The sequence below is a fragment of the Condylura cristata genome, unplaced genomic scaffold (assembly GCF_000260355.1).
Source record: "Condylura cristata isolate star-nosed mole 26May11 unplaced genomic scaffold, ConCri1.0 scaffold00006, whole genome shotgun sequence".
NCBI lineage: Eukaryota > Metazoa > Chordata > Mammalia > Eulipotyphla > Talpidae > Condylura > Condylura cristata.
In genome coordinates, this window is record NW_004567107.1 from 47,704,560 (window position 1) to 47,715,522 (window position 10,963).

The 10,963-nt window shown below is 33.5% G+C and overlaps 1 pseudogene; it reads right to left on the reverse strand.

The window, feature by feature from the left end:
• Positions 1-7,890: 7,890 nt before the first annotated feature.
• LOC101623703 lies at positions 7,891-8,667 on the reverse strand (annotated as a pseudogene).
• Between the last annotated feature and the right edge of the window lie 2,296 nt (positions 8,668-10,963).

Below are 10,963 nucleotides of genomic sequence, written 5' to 3' on the forward strand. Positions count from 1 at the left end.
TTAAAGCAGTAGTCAGGCCCTCCCTGGTGGCCCAGCGGGTTAAAGCACAGCACTGAGAAGCTAAAGCCACTTCTGCAAGAGTTCAATTCCCGCCTGCCTCGGAGGTGACCACATGGTGTGGCAGACCTCTCCTGACTCGCCCGCTGCTCCCCTCAGCAGTGTACTTTGTCGATCTGCCTGTCCTGTTCCCCACTCTGTCTCTGGTGAAGCCTCTCACCTCCCCTGGGCCTCTGCTCTGTACCCCAGTTCTGTATGCACAAATAAATAAATCTTAAAACAAACAAACAAAAACAGTAGTCAAAATTCTCCAAACACAAAATCTCAAAACATTATGGTTTCACTATTATGTTCTACCAAATCTTCAAAATGAACTAATACCAATCTTTCTAAAACACTTCAAAAAAAATTAGAAAGAGGGAAGAAGCAGAACATTTGAGGCCTAATTATTTTGATGTCAAAAGCAGACCAGGATGTCATACACAGAGAAACAAAACCACAGTCCAATAGCATTAATGAGCATGATGTAAAACTTCTTAGTAAAATATTAGAAAACTGAATTAAATAATATTCATGCCCTTTTTCCTTTTCTAAGAGGTTGATTTACTAAGGTAATATTGACTTGCAGCACTGGTTGTGACTTATAAGTAGGGAATCACATATACCCTATATGTTCGCACACTTGTACTCACCACTAAAACATCCATCATTTTCACCATAGTCCCTTGTTTTCCCTCCTAACTTTACTCTCTTCCTCTCCCCACTCCCTCTCTGATAGATTCTGTTCTACAGTAAGATTTCTAGGGTTTGTTATTTTGTTTGCCTTTATCTGACCATTGGTGAAAGCATCAAGTATTTGTCTCCTTCTAATTTAACTTTGCTTAAAATTCCCATCAATGTTTTTGAAAATGCAAGAGTTTATCTTTTTTGTAGCTCAATTCTTATATGTGTATACAACATCTTCCTATTTTGTCTTTGGGAACTTAAGTTGATTTTATAACTTGGCTATTGTAAATAGTGATGTAGAGAAAACACAATGCATACATTCCTTCATATTAGTGTTTGTGCATTCTTCAGGTAGATACCTAGAAGTGGAATTGTTAAATCATATTGGTAGATATATTTTTAATATATTGAGAAACCTGTACAATGTTTTCTGTGTGGGTTGGGTCAGCCTATATTCCTACCAATGGTGTGAAAATGTTCCTTTGTCTCTCAACCTCACAACACTTGTTTTTGATATGTTTGGTATGGGTCATTCTCACAAAAGTGAGGTGGCATCTCATTGTCCTTTGATTCTCATTTCCCTGATGATAAGTGATCATGGGCATTTTTTAATGTGGCTATTGGCCATGTATAGGTCTTCATTGGAGAAGTTCTTATTAAACTCTTCTGCTCATTTTTATTTATTTATTTATTTATTTTAGTTTTCTTTTTGGTAAGTTGCATGAGTTCTTTATATATCTGGATTTAAGACTTGTCAGATGTATGGTATGGAAATATTGTCTCAAGTGGGTGTCCTTTCATTCTAGTATAGTTTCTTTTTCAGTTCAGATGATTTTTATTTTGATGTTATCCCATTTGTTCATATTCTCTTATGTTTCTCTTGGTGTTGAAGATTTATCCACAAAACCATCACCAAAATCAAATCTATTTCATGGAGTATCTGGAGCACTATTTCACACCATTCACCAAAAAAAAAAAAAAGAAAGAAAAAAGAATTCAAATGGATGAAACAATAAGATGTAGGACTTGGATCTTTAAAAATACATAGAAGAAAATAAAGGCAAAAGAGTCAGAAACATTGACTTCATGATATCTTTGTAGAAGAGTCAGAAACATTAACTTCATGATGTCTTTGTAGACTCAACAACAATGGCTATGGTAATATTGCAAAATTAAACAAAAGCGACTACATGAAACAAAAAAACTGCCTTCTGCACAGCTAAGGAAACAACCAGATTTCTCTTTCTCTCTCTTTTTCTATGTGTGTGTGTGTGTATGCATGTATGTATGTATATACATGCATCGTGTATTTATACATGCCATACCACACCTCAACACCAGGGGGTCTAGTGATCATGCACTGTGATCCAGTTGACCCCCTCTACCTATTTCAACTATGCCTGCACACATCCTCTGGTGACCACTGACCACTGGTATGCTTTTACAATTGAAGTGATTTTTTTTTGGTTGTTGTTCTTTTTATTTTGTTTCTTTATATAACAAATGTTTGAGAAAATATAAAGTGTCCGTCTTTCTCTTCCTATCTTACTTCACTTGCGTAACCCCCTAAAATTCCTCGTTGTAGCAAAAAAAAAAAAAGTGAGTTTTCTTAACCCATTGAGTATACATACCATATCTTATCTCAGTCATCTGTTGAGAGATACTTGGGTCATTTCCATGCCTAGTTATTGTCAATAATGCTGCAATAAACATAGGAGTACATACATCCTTTAGAATTAGTATTTCTACATTCTCCAGATACATACCCAGAAATGAAATTGCTGATCGCATGGTAGTTCTATTTCTGTGTTTTTAGGACCTTCCTTATTCACTTCCATAGTGGCTGTACCTATCTTAGTAGCATACACGTGTTTCTTTTTGTCCACATTACACTCTTCAAAATGTATTTTATAGTCAGAATTAAGAGGACTACATGTTGGATCAGAAAACACATTCATGTATCAGAGGTAAGTTATCAGAAATGAGCTTTCTGTAGTTTCTGCAACTTCCTGCGGACAATGCAGTAAAAATGGATAGAAGCCAAGTTTTATTCTCTATGTGAGAATTCCAAAAAGAAGGCACATTGTTAAAAAGAAAGGGTAAGCAATAACAGACAAATAATATTGTGTGCTCTATTAATTCAGGGGGAGAAAAGAGGGAATTCTGAAGAAGGGAAAGTGGAAAATATGATCAGAGAGCTTGAAAGTTAGTTCTCTCTGAAAAAGAAAAGGCTTTGCCTTTTTGGATTATATTCCCTCTCTAAATTTTCCTCATGCTACTTTTATGTAACAATTCCAGTTCTTACCATAATGAAATGTCTTAAAATGATAATGTCACAATGGCACCATTCATCAATGCACTTAGTTGGTGCCTTATAGGAGGCCTAAAATGGAAGAGATTGAGGAAGCAGAATATGAAATCTAGAATAGAGGAAAAGGAAAACATCAGGTCTATTGAAAATAGGCAGGACATGTTGAATAAAAAGCTAAGTAATGGGACATGTGGGCCAGAATTGAAATTTATGTTCACATAGAATTTTGGGTTGTAAAACTGAATATTAATAAATACGAGCCAAATTTGGGGCAGAAGTTGACTTTTTTCTATGCAAACCCAATGGGGAAAAATAGGTGTCAGTAGAGTTATATTTCTGGGTTACTAAAATAATGCTTGATATTTAGTTAATAATTTAATTTGCATTTTATATAATACCTCTTGCTTCTGAGGTAATTGAATTTTATACCAATAACATTTGATTAATGATATATCAAAATACATTTTTATGAATGAATTTCTATTTATGAGGTTGCAGTGTATGAAATTTCCAGTTCTCAGCTTCATTATCCAATTATCAAAGAGACACAACCATGATTATATCATCATGAAAGCATCATTGTTACAACCACTTTTTCTCTCAGTTTTTACACCCACTTTTTTTTTTCTCTACAAATGCTAAAAAAACAGTGATGGAGTTATAAATTTTGCAAAAGAAATAGTTTAAATATATCAATCAGAGGTATAATTACATGATATATAAATAGGTATTTAGATAGATAGAATGACAAATACATAGATGATAGCCAGCTGTCTAACTAAATTGATAGACTGACAGACACACATGCAGGAAGACAGACAGATTGATAGATAACTAGTTGGTTAGATAATATTTTGATATATCCCCAGATGAAGTTTTTGATAAACTTTTATGCAAATCCTCAGGTATCTGGAAATAAAGTTTGAACAAAAATAATATTTTAAGAACCTACTGCCAACATCAGTTGCTAGAGTACAACTTCAATAAACAATCTGCTCTCTGAGCAGTACCATTTGACTGTTTTCTCCATCATGTTTGGGGAGAAGGGTTAGGTACCCTCTCTTTTTGTTTTTTGTATCATTCTTCATTTTTGTACTTTTTTCATCTTGGTTGTAATTCCTGTGGACTTCCCACCACAAATTAATTCACCCACGTGCCAACACCATAGTCCTGTAGGCCCCTTCTCCTTTAGGGGTGCATATTTTTCATTCCCCTTGCTTAAAAGTGTGTTGGACTCTTTCTGGTGACACAACAGGTTAAAGCACTGCATTATGAAGCTGTCTGAAGCCACTGCAGAACGAGTTCAATCCCTGGCCAGGGAGCTGACCCACATAGTGTGGCAACCTCTTCTGACCTGTAAGCTACTCCTCTCAGCAGTGTATTTCAGTAGATCTACCTGTTCTGCTCCCCACTCTGCCTCTGGTGAGTCCTCTCACCAACCACACCTCTAGCCTGTACCCCTGTTCTGTAAGCATAAATCAATACATCTTTAAAAAAAAATTGTGTTAAGGTTTGCTGAATAACCATGTGCTTTTAGTTTGAGCTTGTAGCTTTCTGGACTGTCTTTTTTTTTTAATGTTCTATGTTCTATTTTCAATGTTTGTTTCATTTCCTTGTGACATAAACCTTATTTAAAGTTCTTTACTTTTTCAGGTGTTTTATGCATATAGAACTGGGGTACAGGCCAGAGGTGCAGGTGCAGTGAGAGGATTCAGCAGAGACAGAGTGGGGAGCAGAACAGGCAGATAAACAAAGCACACTGCTGAGGGGAGTTGTGGGCGGGTCAGGTGAGGTCTGCTGCACCATGTGGATCACCTCTAGGATGGGGATCAAACTTAGGCTGAAGCGACTGTAGCTTCTTAGTGCTGTGCTTTAACTTGCTGCACCACCAGGAAGGGCCTACCTCTTCAACTTTAAGACTAATTAAATATATCACAAAACAGATTTATGTTGATCAATCACATACGCTCTGAAAAGAGCTTTCCATTTAGATGTTTTATCATTCAGAACATTACCAATGGATTATATAAGTAAACATAAACTCAAAATCCAGTACAAATAGATATTTATATAAACAGTGAATTGTATAAAAAGACAATTTCAAAAATTTGTGTGGAACGCACCTCCAAATGTCAATGACAAAATGGAATGGCCAAAATAAATGCTTCCCTATTGTCAAAATGAGTGTTTTGGACTAAGAATTATGCTTGAAAACTTAAAAGGTGATATCCATAAGAAGGAAGAGGAGTGATGAGTCTCTTAAAAGAAAGTCAAACAGGACAAGGAGGGTTCAGAGAGAATTTATAGGTCTTATGGGAGAATGATTACTGGTTGGGACCTTAAAACTCAGAAAAACAATAAGATAATATGTTTGTTTATACATTGATCATTTTTAGCACTCTGATTCTATTACAGTTTTAGAAACTCAAACTGAATCCAGCACCACACAAATATGCACCTTGGTCTATTGATATTTATCCTTATCATTCAGCATTTGTTAAGCAGTCTTTTAAATGCGTTACATTAATGAAAAAAAAAAAGACTGAAAAATAATGTCTTTATTGATAAATAAAAGACATTTTATAATTAATTTTCTTCAATATAAAATCATCACAGAAATTATGATTAAAATAGAATTTCCTCATCCTAATGAATGATTCTGTGTAAAATACATAGCTAGCTTCATAACTTTTTCTAATATCAGAAATAAGACAAAGTTATCTAACATCACAATTTCCAAAGTACCTGACTTCACTACTTGCAAGGTACGTTGGTCAATGAAATAAGTCAGGCAATAAATAAAAGGAACCCCAATTATAAAAGAAAAATAAAATTATATTCTTAGGTGATTTAATCTGGTATAAAAAATTCCTGAGTGATTTAAAAAACACTTAACTTCTGTGCCATTGTAGTCAGTGTTGAAACGGTCTAGCAACAAATGATCTCAGCAAGGTTGTAGAATGCTAGATGAATATGTAAAAATCAGTTGCATTACTATACATTAGCAATGAGCAATGTAAAATGAAATTAAACAGGAAATCTCTGATACTATCTCCCCCTTAGAAGAAAATAAATCCATTTTAAATATAAGTGAACTGAATAAAATGCTTATGAATTAATTTAGTAAGAGAAGTGCAAGACTTGTGCATTGAAAACTGCATAGTTGAGGTAGAGATCACATCCTTTTTAGCAAAGATAGGACAAATAAGACTTCATGGCCTGCATCTCACCTTTCAGTTCTGCTCATTGCCTAAATTTCTGTTGCTCTTTACTCTGTAGCCTTGACTGTAATGAAATTCAGCCATGAATGTTGCCTGCTATTAAATCCTGTGGTCTTTCTGGTGAATCACTGGAATTGATGGTAGTTACAAGAACGCTAAAATCATTTGTAATTACAGACAAAATAATTCCTAATAAAAATTTTTCTTTTTGAAAATTCCAATGGATTTAATAAGAATTAATTCAGTTCAGTATGAGGATAAATTCAGGATAATAAAACCATGCCATAGACAGAAGGAAAAAAATACTGGATGTCTCACTTATATGTGGAATATAGAAAAATTCCAGCAAACGGTCAAGAAAAAGTCAAAATGAACAAATTGACCATAGAATTGAAGCATACAGCAAAGAGAGGAGGGATTAACAGGCAAAATGGAGTAGTTAATGGATGACATGATGACAGAACTATAGGGACTACAATGAAGTAAGAAAAATATATTAATTTCAAAAAAGGTATAACAGCAAAGAAAATGTCATAACATTGTCCTAATGAGACCAAGTTTTGGGGACATAAACCTATTTTCAGCACTAAGACTTAACTAAGGCCCAAACAGGAATATTCTAAGGTGATTACTTGGAAAACTTTTAAAGAATGGTTTTAATTGGTTCTTAAACTATGAAAAAAGAAACAATTGAGTAGATAATTACCACAAAATATTAATAAAAGGCATATGATGCATTATTTCCCTTGGCTTTCTGCAATGACATGCAATTTTGTGCTTGAGAGTGTATTACACTAGTATCTCAGCATTGTTTACATTTGGGTAGGATCATTCATCTGTTGATATGCAAACTATTAATAGGTTCATAATCATGTGGTTAACGTAGAAATTTGCAAGGAGGAAAATATATTTATATTCGTTGTATGTTATTTTAGCATATATCTATAGAAAATACAAAGGAACATAAGTTATTGTTGTGTATGGTGAACTTGCAGTTGTGATTAAGTGGTATCAAGCTCTGAATGTCTGGTGATTCCCTTTCAATCACCAAACATGAATTGTGTTTGTTCATGTTTGTTTGTCATTGGTGTGAGTTTCCTCTTGGAATAAAATACCCTCTGATGTGTTTATTTTAAAAAATTCAACATATAAAACAAGGAAAAGATATCTATTTAATAACATAGGTGATTTTTATATATTATATTGGAAATGCCTATCATACTGAACTCACTTATTTTTCCTTTTTCTCCATTAAAAAGCTTATAGTTCAAGAAGTAATATTGCATTATAACATGATGCAAATTTTAGATATACATTACTGCCAGCATGTGGATGTAGTATATTCACATGTTAAGTACTTGTCCTTAGCTTTAGGAAGGTGGTGTAATTTAAGAGATAATCTACAATTATTACATTTTTTTTTATTTCAAAAGATTTTCAGGTTTACTAATACATATTTTGTAATGAATTAATTGACAATATTGAACTCACACAGACATGCTAAATTTATTTACATTCATCACAGATGTGAAAAAATATACTTGTTACCAACAACAGATTTGTGGTTATAATCTGTATTGACTATATATATATTTAAATCCAACTTTTTATTTATCATTATTGAAAGTCTGATTTTTAAACAGATTCCTGAACTGGTGGTTCATATCCATCAGCTCGTTCAATTTTAGCACCTGTTTCATCACCAGTAGCTTTTCCAGAACTGCTGCCTTCACCATGAAGCTCCATGAGTTTTCCCAATTCAAACTTGGGCTTCTTCAGCATTTTTACTTTTCTAACAAAGACATCATGGAATGGGTAGATAGACTGGCAAGCCTTTTCTGTCTTTCCCAATGCTGTCTGGAATCAATTTATTGACCACCTCTTTCAAATCATTTGTCTGAACCTCTTGGGTCATGATTTCCATCATCTTTTTCTGGATTTGGCAGATCTGTTGGTGCTGTGCATAAGAGGTCTTCTGGATCTGATTGTTGCGTTTTTTAGTAAAACCAACACAGAAGAGACAAAGCAAATAGCCATCTGTAGTCTTGACATCAACATGAGCGTCAATCATGGTCTGCCATTTTTTGACCATACAGCACATTTTATCTCGGGTAAGATCCATGCCATGGAAGTTAGTCAGGCAGTTTTTGCCGTGAACATCCTCAGTAATTAGCAACTTCATCATTCTGTAGGTTAGCAAGGCTCACTTCAAAATCACGCCCTTTGAGGTCATCTAACGTTATTTTGGTTCCTTGAGTTCTCGTGACTAATGTTTTCCCAGTATTTCTTATATTGAACATTGCTGGTACTTTCACATCGTACCAGTCTTTCTTAGAAAATGGGTCAACCACTTTCTTCTTGGCTCCCTTTTTGCCACCTTTCCTAAGGCGCTTGTTTTTGCCCACCGCCATGGTGCCACTGAGAGAACCAAAAGGGCTGTATTGACTATATTTTTAAAATGAAAAATGAATTTTCAATTATTGATTTGTGCCATAGTACTACATATTAAAAATATTTGTTCTAATTTTTCTGAATCAGACTCTGTGGAAAACACTACGGATACAGTAATTGAAATCACTCACTGTTAAACAATATACGTGATGGATAAAATAATTATAAGACAGTGAGTTTAATGCCTTAGTGTTTTACCAATCCTTTATTGATATGTAGTGAAAAAGCTTTACTCTACAATTCACTAAAATTAAGATTATTTGAAATAAAAGGAATTCTTGATAAAAATTGCCTAATCAAATAAAAATGTCAGATATTGCCCTGCAAATAAAGGGGCTCAGTTCGGGGCTAAAAGGAAAGAGAAAGCTTATTTGAGACCTAATTAGATAGCACAGGATTTGTGTTGAAAATGACTTTTAATATAAAAAAGGATAATAATGATGATTTTAGTTATTATATAGAGAAGACTTTAACTCATTTTTATTGACTCGTTAGATTATTTCTTTGTTTTGATTAATTACTTTTTTAAAATTGAGGTAACATTGTCCTGCAAAACTGTATATGATTTAGGGAAATTGTTCATACCTCCTCAGATGTATGTTAGCACAACACACACACAATCAAAACATCCATGACCCTTTGCCATACACTATTTTTAAAGAAAATAGTTTTTATATTCATCATTTTAAAGCTGATTTTTTTAATTTATACACCACACAGTTACATTTGGTCTCAGTGGTATGAATTTACCCAAGAGGTAATATGCTTAAATTGAATGTGCATAGTTTTGACATAGTTTTCCCTTAAACATAAAACAATGTATTCTCAAGAAGATGAACTACCTCTGTCAATGAGGAATCAAATGTTAAATCAAAATGATCTTTTGTCCTTCAGTTGCTGGACATTTTAAGTTTCCTCAGGAAAAAAGAGGAGTACGTATATATATACTCTTTTATGAAAACTAAAGACAGATACATTATTTTAGAACAAAATGTAGCATCTGAAAGAGATGAACTGTAAGTGTGAAATATCTAGTTATTTAAGAGATTTACTATGAGAGAAGCATGTAAAACATTTCACTATAGTTTATATTGTTTAAATATTAAAATTACATTTGATGGTTTGTTAAATAAAACATTATTAAATTAATCCCACTAAAGTTAAATATTTTAATGTTACAACTCTAACTTCTAAGCTTATGTATCTCACATGACATTCCTATGAGAAAACATTCTAGGGAATCTAATTGTGTACCTTATGTTGTCAAAATATACAGATTTACTGTTCAAATATTCACAATTCAAGTAGAAACTTATTATTTGACAACCAATATTTTATATAAACCTATTTTGTAAAAATATATTGATTTTAATCACATCTATGTGTGTAGTTTCTTTCATGTACTATCAATTTTGCAAAATACTTCATACAGACAGATATGTCACTTGTAAATTTTAGAGGAACTTCTATATTTTTGCAATATAGTTATATGGTGAACAACAGTGTGCTTTATAAATTAAATATTCATTTATGATTTTGTAGTCTTATTCTTACCCCTCATTCTTATATTTGGACTGATATGGAAAAAATTCAAACAATGTGTTGAATATATTATCTTTTTGCTAAATTTTAAAATAACTACAAGTAAATGCCCAGTTTACTAAGCTGAAAATAAAAGAAATTAAAAACAGAAAATAAGAACAATTCAAATGCCCTATACTGGCCCTCCTTGGTGGCATAACAGGTTAAATTAGTGTGAAGCTATCAACAGCCACTGGAGCATGAATTCCATCCCTGGCCAGGGAGGTAACCTACGTGGTGTGACAGACCTCTTCTGACCTGCCCACTGCTACTCTCAGCAGTGTGTTTCACTCAATCTGCCTATTCTTCCCCCACTCTGTCTCTGGTGAATCCTGTCACTACCCACCCCTACCTCTGGCCTATAATCCAGTTCTTGTATGTATAAATAAATAAATTTTTAAAAATATAACAAAAAAAAGCATCCTATACAATGTTATAGTGCATTAGTATCTAGTACAGTAGTTTTCTGAAGAATATAATTCTTACTTCCCCAAGGAGCAAACTCCTGCAATGGTAAGTAGCACACTTCATGTAAATGAAGTGTGAACTGCACAAATGACTTAATGTGATTTCCTTTTGTAGATCTGAGTTCAGCTATAATGGACAAAATTTATCCTTTCACTTAAAATGCTTTCAGGGACACAAGGATCAGTTCAGTTGTTATTAATGGGTACAG